General features: G+C 41.9%; 1 pseudogene; it reads left to right on the forward strand.

Moving 5' to 3' along the window:
- Positions 1–9,576: 9,576 nt before the first annotated feature.
- Positions 9,577–10,659, forward strand: LOC102823003 (annotated as a pseudogene).
- The last annotated feature ends 2,525 nt before the right edge of the window (positions 10,660–13,184 follow it).

The following is a 13,184-nucleotide window of genomic DNA, read 5'->3' on the forward strand; positions in this document are numbered from 1 at the left end:
CAATTCCTGGTGCCTTGTTCTTTGCCAATTCCTTCAATGCACCTTGGACTTCATCATTCAGTCATTGGCTCTTGATCATATGCTACCTCTTCAAATGGTTGAACAGTAACCATTTCCTTTTGGTACAGTGACTCTGTGTATTAACAACCTGTGATATGCAGATGATACAACCTTGCTTGCTGAAAGTGAAGAGGACTTAAAATATTTATTATGAAGATCAAAGAGCACAGCCTTCAGTATGGATTACATCTCATTATAAAGAAAACAAACCCCCTCACTACTGGATCAATAAACAACATTCTTATCAATGGAGAAAAGATTGAAGTTGTCAAGGACTTCATTCTTCTTGGATCAACTAACAATACTCATGGAAGCAGCAGTCAAGAAATCAAACGACGTATTGCATTAGGGAAATCTGCTTGCACAAGACCTTTTAAAAGTGTTGAAGAGCAAAGATCTCAACTTGAGGACTAAGGTGCACCTGACCCAAGCCATGGTACTTTCAATAACCTCATATGTATGCGAAAGCTGGACAGTGGATAAAGAAGACCATAGAAGAATTGATGCTTTTGAGTTGTGGTGTTGGAGGAGAATACTGAAAGTGCCATGGGCTGCCAAAAGAACCAATAGATCTGTATTGGAAGAAGTGCAGCCAGAGTGCTCCCTGGAGGCCAAGATGGCCAAACTTCGTCTCTCATACTTTGGATATATTGTGAGGCGGGACCAGTCTCTGGAGAAGGGTATCTTGTTTGGTGAAGTGGAGGGTCAGAGAAGAAGAGGAAGACCCCCAACGAGATGGTTTGGCCAATTGGCAGCATCGATGGGCTCAAGCTTGGCAACAGTAGTGAGGTTGGCCCAGGATCAGGCAGTGTTTTGTTCTGCTGTGCATAAGGTCGCTATCAGTCGGTACTGACTCAATGGCACCTAACGACAATAAGTATCTTCTCTTGGTTCTTACTAGCATTCAAAGGCAGTTGCTAAAAGATACACTTCTGTTTTAGATGCACGCCCTGCCAGCCTTGGAAGAGATCACAAAAGAGTATGAGGTTGCCTTAGCACATCTTTTTCCTACTGATCATGTGCTGATTTCAAAGAATTTTTGAAGAATAAATTTGGAGAAAGGAATATGTAGATGGAAGAGGAGGAGCTTTGCCTTGGGAAGCAAGTGGAGTGATGACTGACTGAAGATACTTTAATACTTGTAGTTTCAGCTGGGAGAGGGGTCACCCTTTCCTCTACTTGGATGCTTCTCTGAGTCACCCACTGACCACAGTGAAATGAAATAGAGGGAAAAGGCAGCTAAGGGAGAACTTCCTGTGCTAACTGTAGGCTCAGCTTCCTGTACTTTCTTTTGCCAGAAATGCTCACAGAGTGAGAATGCATTAAGCAGCATCCATCTTATGACCTGATGCAAGTCCAGGGCCCTGATTTAAATAAAAAAACGGGATGTCAAAGAAGAGAAGATTCAAGTCCATTCAGTATGATATATTTGCATATGGAAATTTAAGGCTGTGTACAGCTCACAGTCTGGTGGAGGACTTATTTAAGCCCTAGGATTGTATTTGGCTTGCAAAGTCTGTGTCCAACTCTTTGTGTGAGCTAACAATGAGAAAGCAGCAGCTCTTGTCCTCCCAGCATGTCATCGTGGCTCTGACTGGGGACATTTCCAGAGAACAAATCTACCTCCCTGTCAGGCTCATGTGCTCTCTTGTCGTTGTGGGCTCCTGCCCTCTGCTTAAGGGGGGCGGTGGCCACAGGCATGTCTATGGTCATGATGAGTTTTATGACTTCCAAACCGAGTAAAGATTTGTTTGTTTGGTTTCTGTGAGAGAAGAAATGACATCTCATCTATTTCTTTTCTTCCTCCACCTTCCTCTCGGCAGTTTGACTTCATTTTACAGCTCAGTCCTGTGAGGGCCATTACCTCCTGACAGGCGGCCAGTGGGGAGAGGGGGAGTCCAGCTGATGTCAAACTGGCCCAAACCTTGCTTGTACTAATACAACTTGAAGGCACAATGAAGCTCTTCTCTCAGGTCGATTTAGGAATTTAAATTAAACCTCATTTAGCTGGGTGCTCCCTTTCAATTTATTGGCAGATGTCTCTTACTGTTTGAGTCTTGTTAAATTTTTAGCAAACACTTCACTGACCAGCTGTTCCTATTAAGTGGAAGGAGTGCTGTGGAGAAGGGTCAATCCCCTTGCACTTTGGATGGTTCTTATATGTCATCCCTGTGGAGTGACCACAGGGAGGGTATTATACCCGACACCCTGGGAGACCGCTGGTTAATGGGAATGAGGGATCCTTCTGCCTGAGGTGGGAGTGAGAGGGGACAGGACAGGCTTCCCTGGTGGGGAACCTGCTGCTCTGTTCTGTATGCAGAGTTCCTGCAAGCTTCTAGAGGAAGGCCCTTGGCTGGCATCACATAGGGATCTGCCCTGCAGATTAGCAAACTCAGCACACTTCTCTCCACCTGTGAGCCAAGGATATGGTTTTCTTGAACCACAGCTGGCCAGTAAAGCCCAGAACAGGTTCACCTCATTGTATGCAACTGAGATGTCCAATATTGTTGCTTCCTGTCAAATAGACCCCATGTAACACAACTTTCATTGTTAAGTGCTATTGAGTTGGTTCCGACCCATAGCGACCTTGTATAGAGTTTTCAGGGAACAGCTATTGAGCTTGAGTCTGCAACCTTGTGATTCAAACTGACTGTGCAGTCCAGTGCATTAGCCTGCAGTGTCATACCAGGACTCCAACAGAACTATTGTTGTTGTTGTTGTTAAGTGCTGTCGAGTCGGTTCTGACTCATAGCGACCCTGTATAGGGTTTCCAAGGAGTGGCCGGTGAGCTTGAACCACCAACCTTGTGGTTCAAACTGACTTTGCAGTCCACTGCATTAACCCACAGTGCCACACCAACAGAACTATAAGGGTCCTATTATCCAGCTTCATGATTGTTGGCATATTTCAAACAATTGCTGGGGCTATTGTATTAATCCACCTCATTGAGGGTTTCCTTTACGTTTTCTGACGCTCAGCTTTGCCAAACACAATGAGCCCTGGTGGTGTACGCATTGGTCTGCTAACTGCAAGGATCAACAGTGCTAGTCTCCTCAGGAGAAAGATGAGACTTTCTCCTCCAGTAAAGATTTACAACCTCAGAAAACCCATACAGGGTGGCTATGAGTCGGAATTGACTTGATGGTACACAAACACCACCACCACCACTTTACCAAACGTGATCTCCTTTTCTAGCGATTCGTCTTCCTGATGACGAGTCTGAAACAAGTGAGTCGATGTTTCACCCCCTGTCTTCTAAGAAGCATTTTGGTTGTATTTCTTCTAAGACCGATTTGTTCCAAGAAGATGTAAATTCACTTTCATCAGTTGTGTCACATACACGCTGAGTGCCCCTCTGTGGGAAGGCACTTGTACATGCTGCATCCCTAGGGGTGGACATGGCCCTGGACCTACAGGCTCCGCCTATGCTCTTGGCCTTTGAGAGCTGTCTTTGTCAGTGCAGGAAATGCAGAGCTGCCTGGGCCTCACCATCAATCACTCTGGACAGAGGGAACTTGACAGACAGCAGAGGGCGGCCTGACCTTTTCCTTCAGCAACATGCTTGCCCCCACTTCCTCTCCCATTGCCTGCATTCACCAGGGCACCCTCCTGCCCTGAGGAATGAACACAGGTCAGAACGGGCCCTCCCAGAGATCTTGCCAGACTTCTGGATCAGGGCCATGTGGGGGACTGGGGACAGCCTGTATCTAAGTATTCGGCAGCAGAGAAAGTGGTAGGACCCAGGAAAGCGCAATTACAAAGCACTTTTCTGAGACTCTTGCTTCAGGCAGGAGAAGCATCACTAACTTTGTATTTCAGAAAAATGTCTCAAAGGCAAGGTCCTGAGAATGCTCAGCCTGAGCCCAGTCTGGGATCCATCTCCCTACAGATGGGAACCTGGGAACCAGGACCATGTCTGGTTTGAACGGCTTGGGAATTTCTTTATTGATATCCTATGAATCAGTCCTTGTCCTGGGCCAAGTCTGCCACAGAGAGAAAGTCTACAAAAATTCCTTAAGACCTGTTGTCAGACCATCTTCTCACCAATCCCTTTCTATTCCTATCCCTTCTTCCCTGTTGCTGGTGTTAAGTGCCATTGACTTGGTTCTGACCCTATATAGAGTTTCTGAGGAGCAATTGGTGAGCTTGAACCATGGAGCTTGTGGCTCAAACCAACTTTGCAGTCCAGTGCACTAACTCACAATGCCACACCAAGACTCCTAGTTAGGTATTTTTTGGAGTCCTGGTATGGAGCTATAGGATAAGCACTGGGCTATACCTGCAAGGTTGGCAGTCCAAATCCACCAGCAGCTGCTCAGAAGCCCTATTTTTCAGCCTCCTATGAGTTGGAACCAATTTGACAGTAAGTACTTAACAGCAAAGAATTTATTTTTGTTTTATATTTTGTGACTGTCTTAGTTATCAAGTGCTACTGTAATGAAAAATTCCACAAATAAGAGACTTAAAAGAGCAGAAACTTATTTTGTCAAAATTCTGGAGGCTAGAAGTTCAAATCTGAACCATGTTGATTCTTTCTGAGGCCCTCTCTAGTCTCTGGTGCCTCTGGCAATCCTTTGGGTCCTTGGGTCCTCACATGTTGTCCTTTGGATATGTCTCTCTGTCTAGTGCGTCCTTTTATAACTCAGAAGGGATTATTGTTAGGACCCACTTTACTTGGGCATGATCTCTTTAGCATGACATAAATTCTATTTACAAATACAGGATTAGGACTTTCACACATATTTTGGGGGTACTTAATCCAGTCTATGGAGTCCTGGTGTGGCACTGTGGGTTAATGCGCCAGACTGCAGAGCCGTTTGAACTGCAAGGTTAGCAGTTCAAGCTCACCAGCTGCTCCTTGGAAACCCTGTACAGAGAAGCTATGGGTCAGACCTGACTTGACGACACATAACAACAACAACAACAATCCAGTCTATAACAATGACCAATATCTTTCTCAACAATGCCCAGTATTTTTGCACCATTTCCATTTACATTGAGCAGCTCTCCTTCCTCTGACAGAGCCCACACTTACTCCAGGCAGGACCATTGCTGAAGCTGAAACTAATAGTACAGAGCAATCATTCTACTGAGACCAATTTTGGTGATTTTTCTCTAAATATGATTCCTTCCATGTTCTTTTCTCTAAAGCTCACTTTCCATTTCTCTTTCATCCACTTGCCTTGAAATGTTTCCTGGCACTTTGTCCCCTTCAGTTCAATGTTTCTGTGCAGTTTGAGAATTCTTACCTCCTTTCAGCAGTGTTCTAAGTAGTTAAGAGTGTTCTGGTCTGAGAGTCAGGCTTCCTCTGTGGGTCATTTAATTTTCTGCACTCTTCTATGTCCTCCACTGGCCTCTCAAAAAAGAACAAAAACGACAACAAAATAAGCCACTAAAAAACAACAACAAAAAAAACCCTCAAAAAATAAACTACCTCCCAAGAAATGTTTGTCCATCAGGCATAGGACAGGAAGGGACAGGGAGGGGCAGAGTTTCAGCCTCCAGCACTCCCCTATATACAAGTATGGGCTACAGTTTTGATCCAGGATGGCACAGGATCCAGCACAGAATGGCAGAAAGACCTTTGGCTTTGGAGTCAGAGCTGGGTTGAATACCAACCTCTTACCAGCTGTGTTACCTTAGGCAGGTAGTTTAATCTAACTGAGCTTCAGTTTCCCAGGAATCAAATGGACATACCTCACAGGGCACCGAATCAAAGAGTACAAAGGGAGGAGCAATTTGATAGCCAGGGATAATGAGGTCATAATTGATTTCCCAGGTTCTCTGATTCCCTTTTGGCCCAATCTTTCTAGTAAAATGAAGGGAAATTCCTAAGAATGTGAATGCTATACTGGCCCTAATTTTCAGTTATGTTGTCTTTCAACTAATTGTCAGTTTGAGAGGAAACATTATACTTTCCATATATTTTTACCATAATAATACATGCATATAATGAATTCTCTGATTAAGACTAGTATCCTCTCTCATCCATCCTCATTCAGGTTGTTCCTCAGCACCATGATTTTTTTTTTGGTGGGGAAATACAGCCCTCTCAGAGAGTTAAGGACAGAGTCAGAAGAGACCATTTCCAGGAAAGCCCTACTACCAACTGTGTGACAAAATAATGGAAAAAACAGAGGCTATGTCAGGCTTTCCCCTTGGGGACAAAGCCACACTGTAGACAGTGAATAGCAGGGAGAGAGACACAGCTGGGCCTCACCAGACTTCCACTGTTTCCGGAAGCTTCCCTGTCCTTCCAGCTACTGAGCCTATATAAAGCCACCATATTTTCTAAAGTAAAAGAAGCAGGATAAGTAGAGGTATTCCAGGGGAGAGGAGATAATGCAGAAAATGGCACCAATAGTGGGCTTATAGGTAAAAAGTGCATGTGTAAAAAGTTGTGGTGGAGTATAATCATAATAAATGGATAGGGCTTTATTATGTGCAAAGTATTTTTCTGAGTATTTTACATGTATTAAGGCATTTAGTTCTCATAACAACCCTGTGCTGTAGACACTTCTATTGTCCCCATTTACAAATGTAGGAGTGAAGCCACAGAGATTGGCGAGTAGTCCAAGGTTACACAGTTAAAGAAAGAAAGCCAGATTTCAATCCAGACTTTCTAGCTTGAGAGTGTGAGCTCTGGGTAGCCACACGAAGGAGATGAGAAGCGGTCAGAGCAAAGGCACAACCCAAGGCAGCCTGACAGAGAAGGCTGTTCAGATCCTGGAAAATCAGTAGGTGAGAACCCAGGAAGGTGGAAGGAAAGGGGTCTTGAGTGGAAGAAACGAGCAATCTAAATTCTTTTGGGAGACTTCAACAACTTGGGGTTTGAGACTTTAGGAAGTTGTTTAAAGGGACCATCAAGGAGCAGGTCTCTGGGTCTGGGAGTGACAATGTTGGGAGCAAAAGAGATGGCTTGAGAGAGGGCATCTTGGGGAAGAAGAGAGGATGAGGGATCATGGTGGGGGTGGGTGGGACAGACATGAAGAGGAATTGGGGAATAGGGCTGAGTTTTCTTTACTGTACACTTAAAAGGTCTGAGAAGGGTCAGAGTGTCACAAGCATGGAGAATAGGCACAGACTATGGGAGGGTGGTGGTGGTAGTTTTGTGCTGTGGAGTTGGTTCTGACTCATTGTGACCCTGCACAGGGTTTCCAAGGCTGTAAATCTTTACAGGAGCAGAAAGCCTCATCGTTCTCCCGTGGAACAGCTGGTAGTTTCGAACTGCTGACCTTGCAGTTCACAGCCCGATTCGTAACCACTCCGCTTCCAGAGTTCCTTGATAGAGGGTTGTTGTTGTTGTTGTCAGGTGCCATAGAGTCGGAACCGACTCATAGCGACCCCATGCACAGCAGAACGAAACAATGTCTGATCCTGGGCCAACCTCACTACCGCCGCCACACTTGACGCCATCAATGATGCCACCTGACCAATCCATCTCATTAGGGGTCTTCCTCTTTTTCTCTGACCCTCCACCTTACCCAGCATGACATCCCTCTCGAGCGACTGTTCTCTCTGGACAATGTGTCCAAAGTAGGAGAGACGAAGCCTAGCCATCTTGGCCTCCAAGGAGCACTCTGGTTGTACTTCTTCCAAAACAGCTCTATTGGTTCTTTTGGCAGTCCATGGCACTTTCAGTATTCTCCTCCAACACCACAACTCAAAGGCATCAATTCTTCTATGATCTTCCTTATTCACTGTCTAGCTTTCGCATCCATATGAGGTTATTGAAAATACCATGGCTTATCTATCTATTCATCCATCCATCCATCAATCCGTCTATTTACCTGTCCTTTTTTCCTTTTTCCTTTCTTCCATCAACCCAGCTTTCCTTCCTTTCTTCTATCCTTCCAGTTTCCATCCAATCATTCTAAATTTTCCATTTATTTATTCAGCAAATATATACCGACTATCTGCAGTGGCTCAGGGAGAATATAAAGAAATATAAAGATTATAAACATCCCCAGGGAATATAAAGATTAAAAATCTCCCCCACATAGTGGGAAATAGACAATTACAACTTTGTGAGGAAAGTACTGGCAAAGAGGTATCCAGTTACTGATGTCCAGTGAGATGGGGTGGTGGTATGGAGGTGACAGGGAAAGACTGCTAGAAGACATGCTGATTAAGCTAGGTACTGAGTGGACATTAGAGTGTAGGGAGGAGAGAAGGGCATTCCAGGCAGAAGGAATAACATGTACAAAGACAAAGATCTGTAAGAGGACAAGGCACATTTGGGGAATTGCAACAAGCTCATTCTGACTGGAGAGTGACATGCTTATAGCAAGCGTTGAACTAGAGGAGTCCTGTCCCTGTACATGAGGAACTTGAGTTCTAGAAACAATAGGGAACCCAGCTCAATTCCATCTTACTGTATATTTTACTTATTATCTAGTTTGTTGTCTGCTGTGCTTTCTAGAAAGTAAATTTTTTGAAGATAGGCAGTTTTGTCTATGTTTGTGATTGCTGGCACACAGTAGGAACTCCATGAATATGTGTGGAGTGATTGATTTGAAAAGTGTTTAGAAAGTTCAGTCCATAAGTAAATCTGTTATGAGAGACTAGGTGCAAATGAAAACAGCAGAAGTTGTGGGATGACATCAAAAATATCATACATGCAGTCCTGGACAAGATGGCGGAGTAAACAGATGCATGGAGCTGACCCTCTGCAACAAGCACATGGGAGATGGAGTAAAACAGATACAGACGATGGTGATCCTGGAACCCTCAGCATCGGAGAATAGGACAGAGATGTAGATTGAGTGGGAGAGGAAGCTGAACAGAAGAAGCAAGGAGAGAAAAGAAAAACAGGCAGGCTGTGGGCTGGCTTGGCAGAGTGCAGCCATCTTGAGCTTTTGTGAGCAGCTGTTGATACAGCAGCTTTGGGTACAAGACGTGACTGGAGGTTGGCGGTAAGAGGGTGCAAATCTTCCTTGTTACCATGCCTTTCTGGGAGGTGGGAGTGTGGTCAGTCACTGCCCTCACCTACCCAACAGCCACTGGCACCTCCTCTTGCATTACCTCTGCTCTGCCTAGGGTCTGGCGCCTGCTTCTGGAAGCTGGTGATCCTACATTAAACTATACTACACAAACAGTGAACAGAGAGCTAACTGCATCCACACTTCCAGTCTCTACTACATCCACAGGAGACAGGTGATGTGTGCCTGAGAATACACCAATATACGATCATCACCTCAAGATAAGTATGACACCACAATGTCCAGAGAAAACAGACGACTTCAGCTTAACACAAATAAACAAAACAGAGTGCCTCAAACAAGTGACCAAAAGACAGAGTTAGAAAATATAGTACCAGAAATGGCATCAGAACTACCTGATAAGGAATTTAAAAGAATGCTAATCGCAACTTCAACAGATTGTGAGAAAGATCAAGAAAACTGCAGATAAAAATCTAGGAAAGGTGCTCGCCAACCAACAGAGATTGCAGACCGGCTAGGCAGCCTGAGAAATTGAGGTAGCCGGAGCGGTGGAATAACTTCTTCAGGGGCTAAGATGGATCTTGTATTCAGTGTTGCAGATTATTATTTTTTTTATATCATATGCATATCCAGCTACATGGCCAGAGGGTGTTGTCTTCTGACAAACAATTAGTCTCTTAATTGTAACAAATATTGGTGCCCTTATTATTTTATTTTCTCTTTGCATTGCTGAACTATGATTTTGTCTATGATCATTAATTGATGAAACATCCACAGTTTTTACAACTTCAGCCTAGACTTGAATATGAGTATTAGAGGTCTGTTCCAAGTGCATCCCTGGCCTTGTTTTGGCTGATGATACTGAGCTTCCTCATCTTTTCTTCCCATTGATGTAGTCAGTTTGATTCTTGTGTATTCCATTTGATGAAGTCCACATGTGTAATAGCCATTTCTGTTGTTAGGAAAAGAATCAAATCTATTGAGAAATTAAGTGTACTGTCCAGTCATTGCCATGGATAAGTATTCCCACTGTTTCATTGTTCCTTTCAGAGGTGAGAGGTTACAACAAATTATATGACACAGGAGAATTTCCATATGGCTGGATTCAACTCACTGTTAGTGTGATATTCTTCCTCTTTTTCACTGACATGTTGATCTATTGGATTCACAGAAACCTTCACTAGTGACTTCTGTATAAGCGCATACACAAGCCTCATCACACTTGGAAGATTCCTACTCCATTTGCAAGTCATGCTTTTCACCCTGTGGATGGCTTCCTTCAGGGTCTACCTTACCATAAGTACCCGTTTATTTTCCCCTTACACGAGATGGCTGGCTTATTTAACCTTGTACATCATGGTCAATATCTGGGACAATTTCCATTCATGATGGTAATGATTGTACCCCCCAAATCTTAAGGCCAGTTATTAATGGTCCAGCTCATCGTACAGCTTATCTAGTCTTTGACTATAACTATGGACAATATTTTACACTGTGGGATAGAACTGGAGGCTCGTTCAAAAGTCCTTCTTCTTTTGAAGGAAAGGGACCACTTAATTATGTGAAAATTATGACAGAAGAAAACTGCAATAGCCATTTAGGAAATGGTTGTAAAAATGAAAGATTTTCCAATGGAGAGTGTACAAAGAATGAGTAGATGATTGTCCAATCATTCTTTAAGTATACATAATAAGTAAAAATAATCTACATACAGCAAAGAGTCATAGCAAACAAGTAAATGGTATCATTTGAAAATCAGCATTGTAGGTACTGCTGAGGAATGACCATAATGGTAGACCAAATGAAGATTCTGTGAGCACCACAATTTTAACTTCATGATTAAAATGCCAGGTGTTTGTGTAAGGGACAACTGGGTCTTTCTAGCTCATTTGATCTTACCAATACCAGTAATGTCAATTTTTAAAAAAATAAGAGAATAAATTATTGAGGGAACGAGGCTGTGTCCTTTTGCCTTAATCCACTCATATGCATTGAGAAACATCCATTGTGCTTAATGGATTAAGACTGTTGTTGTTGTTAAGTATCGTGGAGTCCGTTCCGACTCATAGTGACCCTGCCCAGGGTTTCCGAGGCTGTAAATCTTTACAGGAACAGAAAGCCTCATCTTTCTCCCACGAAACAGCTGGTAGTTTTGAACTGCCAACCTTGAGGTTAGCAGCCCGATTCGTAACCACTACGCTACCAGAGCTCCTTAGTACCAAGACTAAGAGCAAAGAAATAACCAATGTAAAGATGGTTCCTTGCTTTTAGAGTAGTTAAGTCTTGAGATGAAGATGATTGCTTATACTTTGTTCAAGTGGAAACATGAATGTGAAAAAAAAAAAAAATTCTTGTGTAACAAATTAGCAGTTATGCAAATGCCCTGACTAATAGCATATATAATAAGATTATCCTCTTCTTACATATAGGAAGTGCAGTCTATGGGAACTTGTTAAATATCTGCATTTTACTGATGAATAAATGAAGTGGAAATTTTAAAACTATCAATAATACCATGATTTAATCTAAGTCTGGGATTATTTAACTGCAGTTTGTTGATTTTTATTTAAAGCCAGTATGTAATGAGCATAAAGTATATGAATCTGAATATATTTAGAAAGGGAAATTTGGTATCTGAGTAATATATTTGACACTACTGATTTTTTAATTAAATTGATGTACTGCACCTTTGATATGTTTCCCAAAGTTACAAGCATGTACTTTTCTATAAGAGGAAAAAATATAGCCCCAAACACTGAAGATTAGTTTTGAAATCCCATTCTCCCTCTTCCTTTCCTCTTCTCCATTTTCTCTGAACAAGAAGATTTAGCAATAATTTCTTAAAGAAATGTGGCTCGTAACAAATATATTTGGAAAATTTGGTTTACAAAGGTATCCTATGAGCTATTTATGTAAGATAAATAAAAGTTAATAATGCCTATTAAAAAATCAAGGAAAAAACTATGTAGACAAAACTATGGAAAAAATCAGGAAACAAACTGTCAAAATAAATGAAAAACAAAAAGGGGGGAGGAACTATACAAAAACCACACTTAAAAGGCCAGAAGAATAGCAGTAAGACTTCAGAAATAGGACAGAGAGGATGATTGAGTGACAACTGGATAGTGAATGGGCAAAGAAATATAATTGAATTGAATTGATGCAAAGCTGAATTACTTAGCTTGAAGAAAAAAATCTCTCAATATTCATCTGTTAGAGAAACAATCAGAAAAAAAAAAATATGAAGAAAGCCTAAGATTTATGTGGTGCAGTGCCAAAAAGAATAGCTTATGTGTGATAGGAATTCCAGAACAGGAAGAGACAAAACAAAACAACAAACAAACAAACAAACTAAAAACCATAGAGAACATCGTACAAGAGTTGTTGGAAGAAAAATTCCCTAACATGAAAGACTAAAAGATAGCCACCAGAAGTTGAACAAACTTCAAACAGAATAGACCCCAAAAGAAAACCACCAAGACAAATTATAATCAAAGTTTTTAAAGCCAAAGATGTGGAAAGAATCCTGAAAGCTGCTCAGGAAAAATGAAAAGTTACCTACGAAGGATAACCAGTAAGACTAAGCTCTTATTTTCCAGCAGAAACTATACAGGCATGAAAACAATGAAATGACGTATATAAAACTCTGAAAGAAAAAAAAAAAAAGATCAACCAAGAATCATGCATTCAGCAAAACTATCTATCAAATATGAAGGGGAATTAGGTCATTTTTAGTTATACAGAAATTAGAGGAATTTGTAAAAAACCAGATTAAGCTTATGAAAAATACTAAAGGGAGATTTTGGACACAGAATTAACAACAGCAGACAACCTGAGACTCACATACAATATCACTTAGACTCAACCCAGATATTTGTTGTTGTTAAGCTCTGTTGAGTTGGTTCCGACCCATATATAGAAGTACACAAAGTAAAACAGACCTATAAGACTGAAAATAGAGTACCTGAGATACAGTTGCAACAACAACAAACATAAAGCAAAAAGAAGGAATAATGTAGTCACAGAGTTTTCAAAGGAAGAGGAAATCAAATAAATTTCAAGAAAAATAAAATAAACAACTATAAAAAACCCTAACTGTATTCCTAAAAACTAGATCAAGTCTTACTCTTAGCCCTAGCCCAACTCTTACCCTTAACACTAACCCTACTCCTAACCATAACC

This window comes from Chrysochloris asiatica, unplaced genomic scaffold, assembly GCF_000296735.1.
Source record: "Chrysochloris asiatica unplaced genomic scaffold, ChrAsi1.0 scaffold00146, whole genome shotgun sequence".
NCBI lineage: Eukaryota > Metazoa > Chordata > Mammalia > Afrosoricida > Chrysochloridae > Chrysochloris > Chrysochloris asiatica.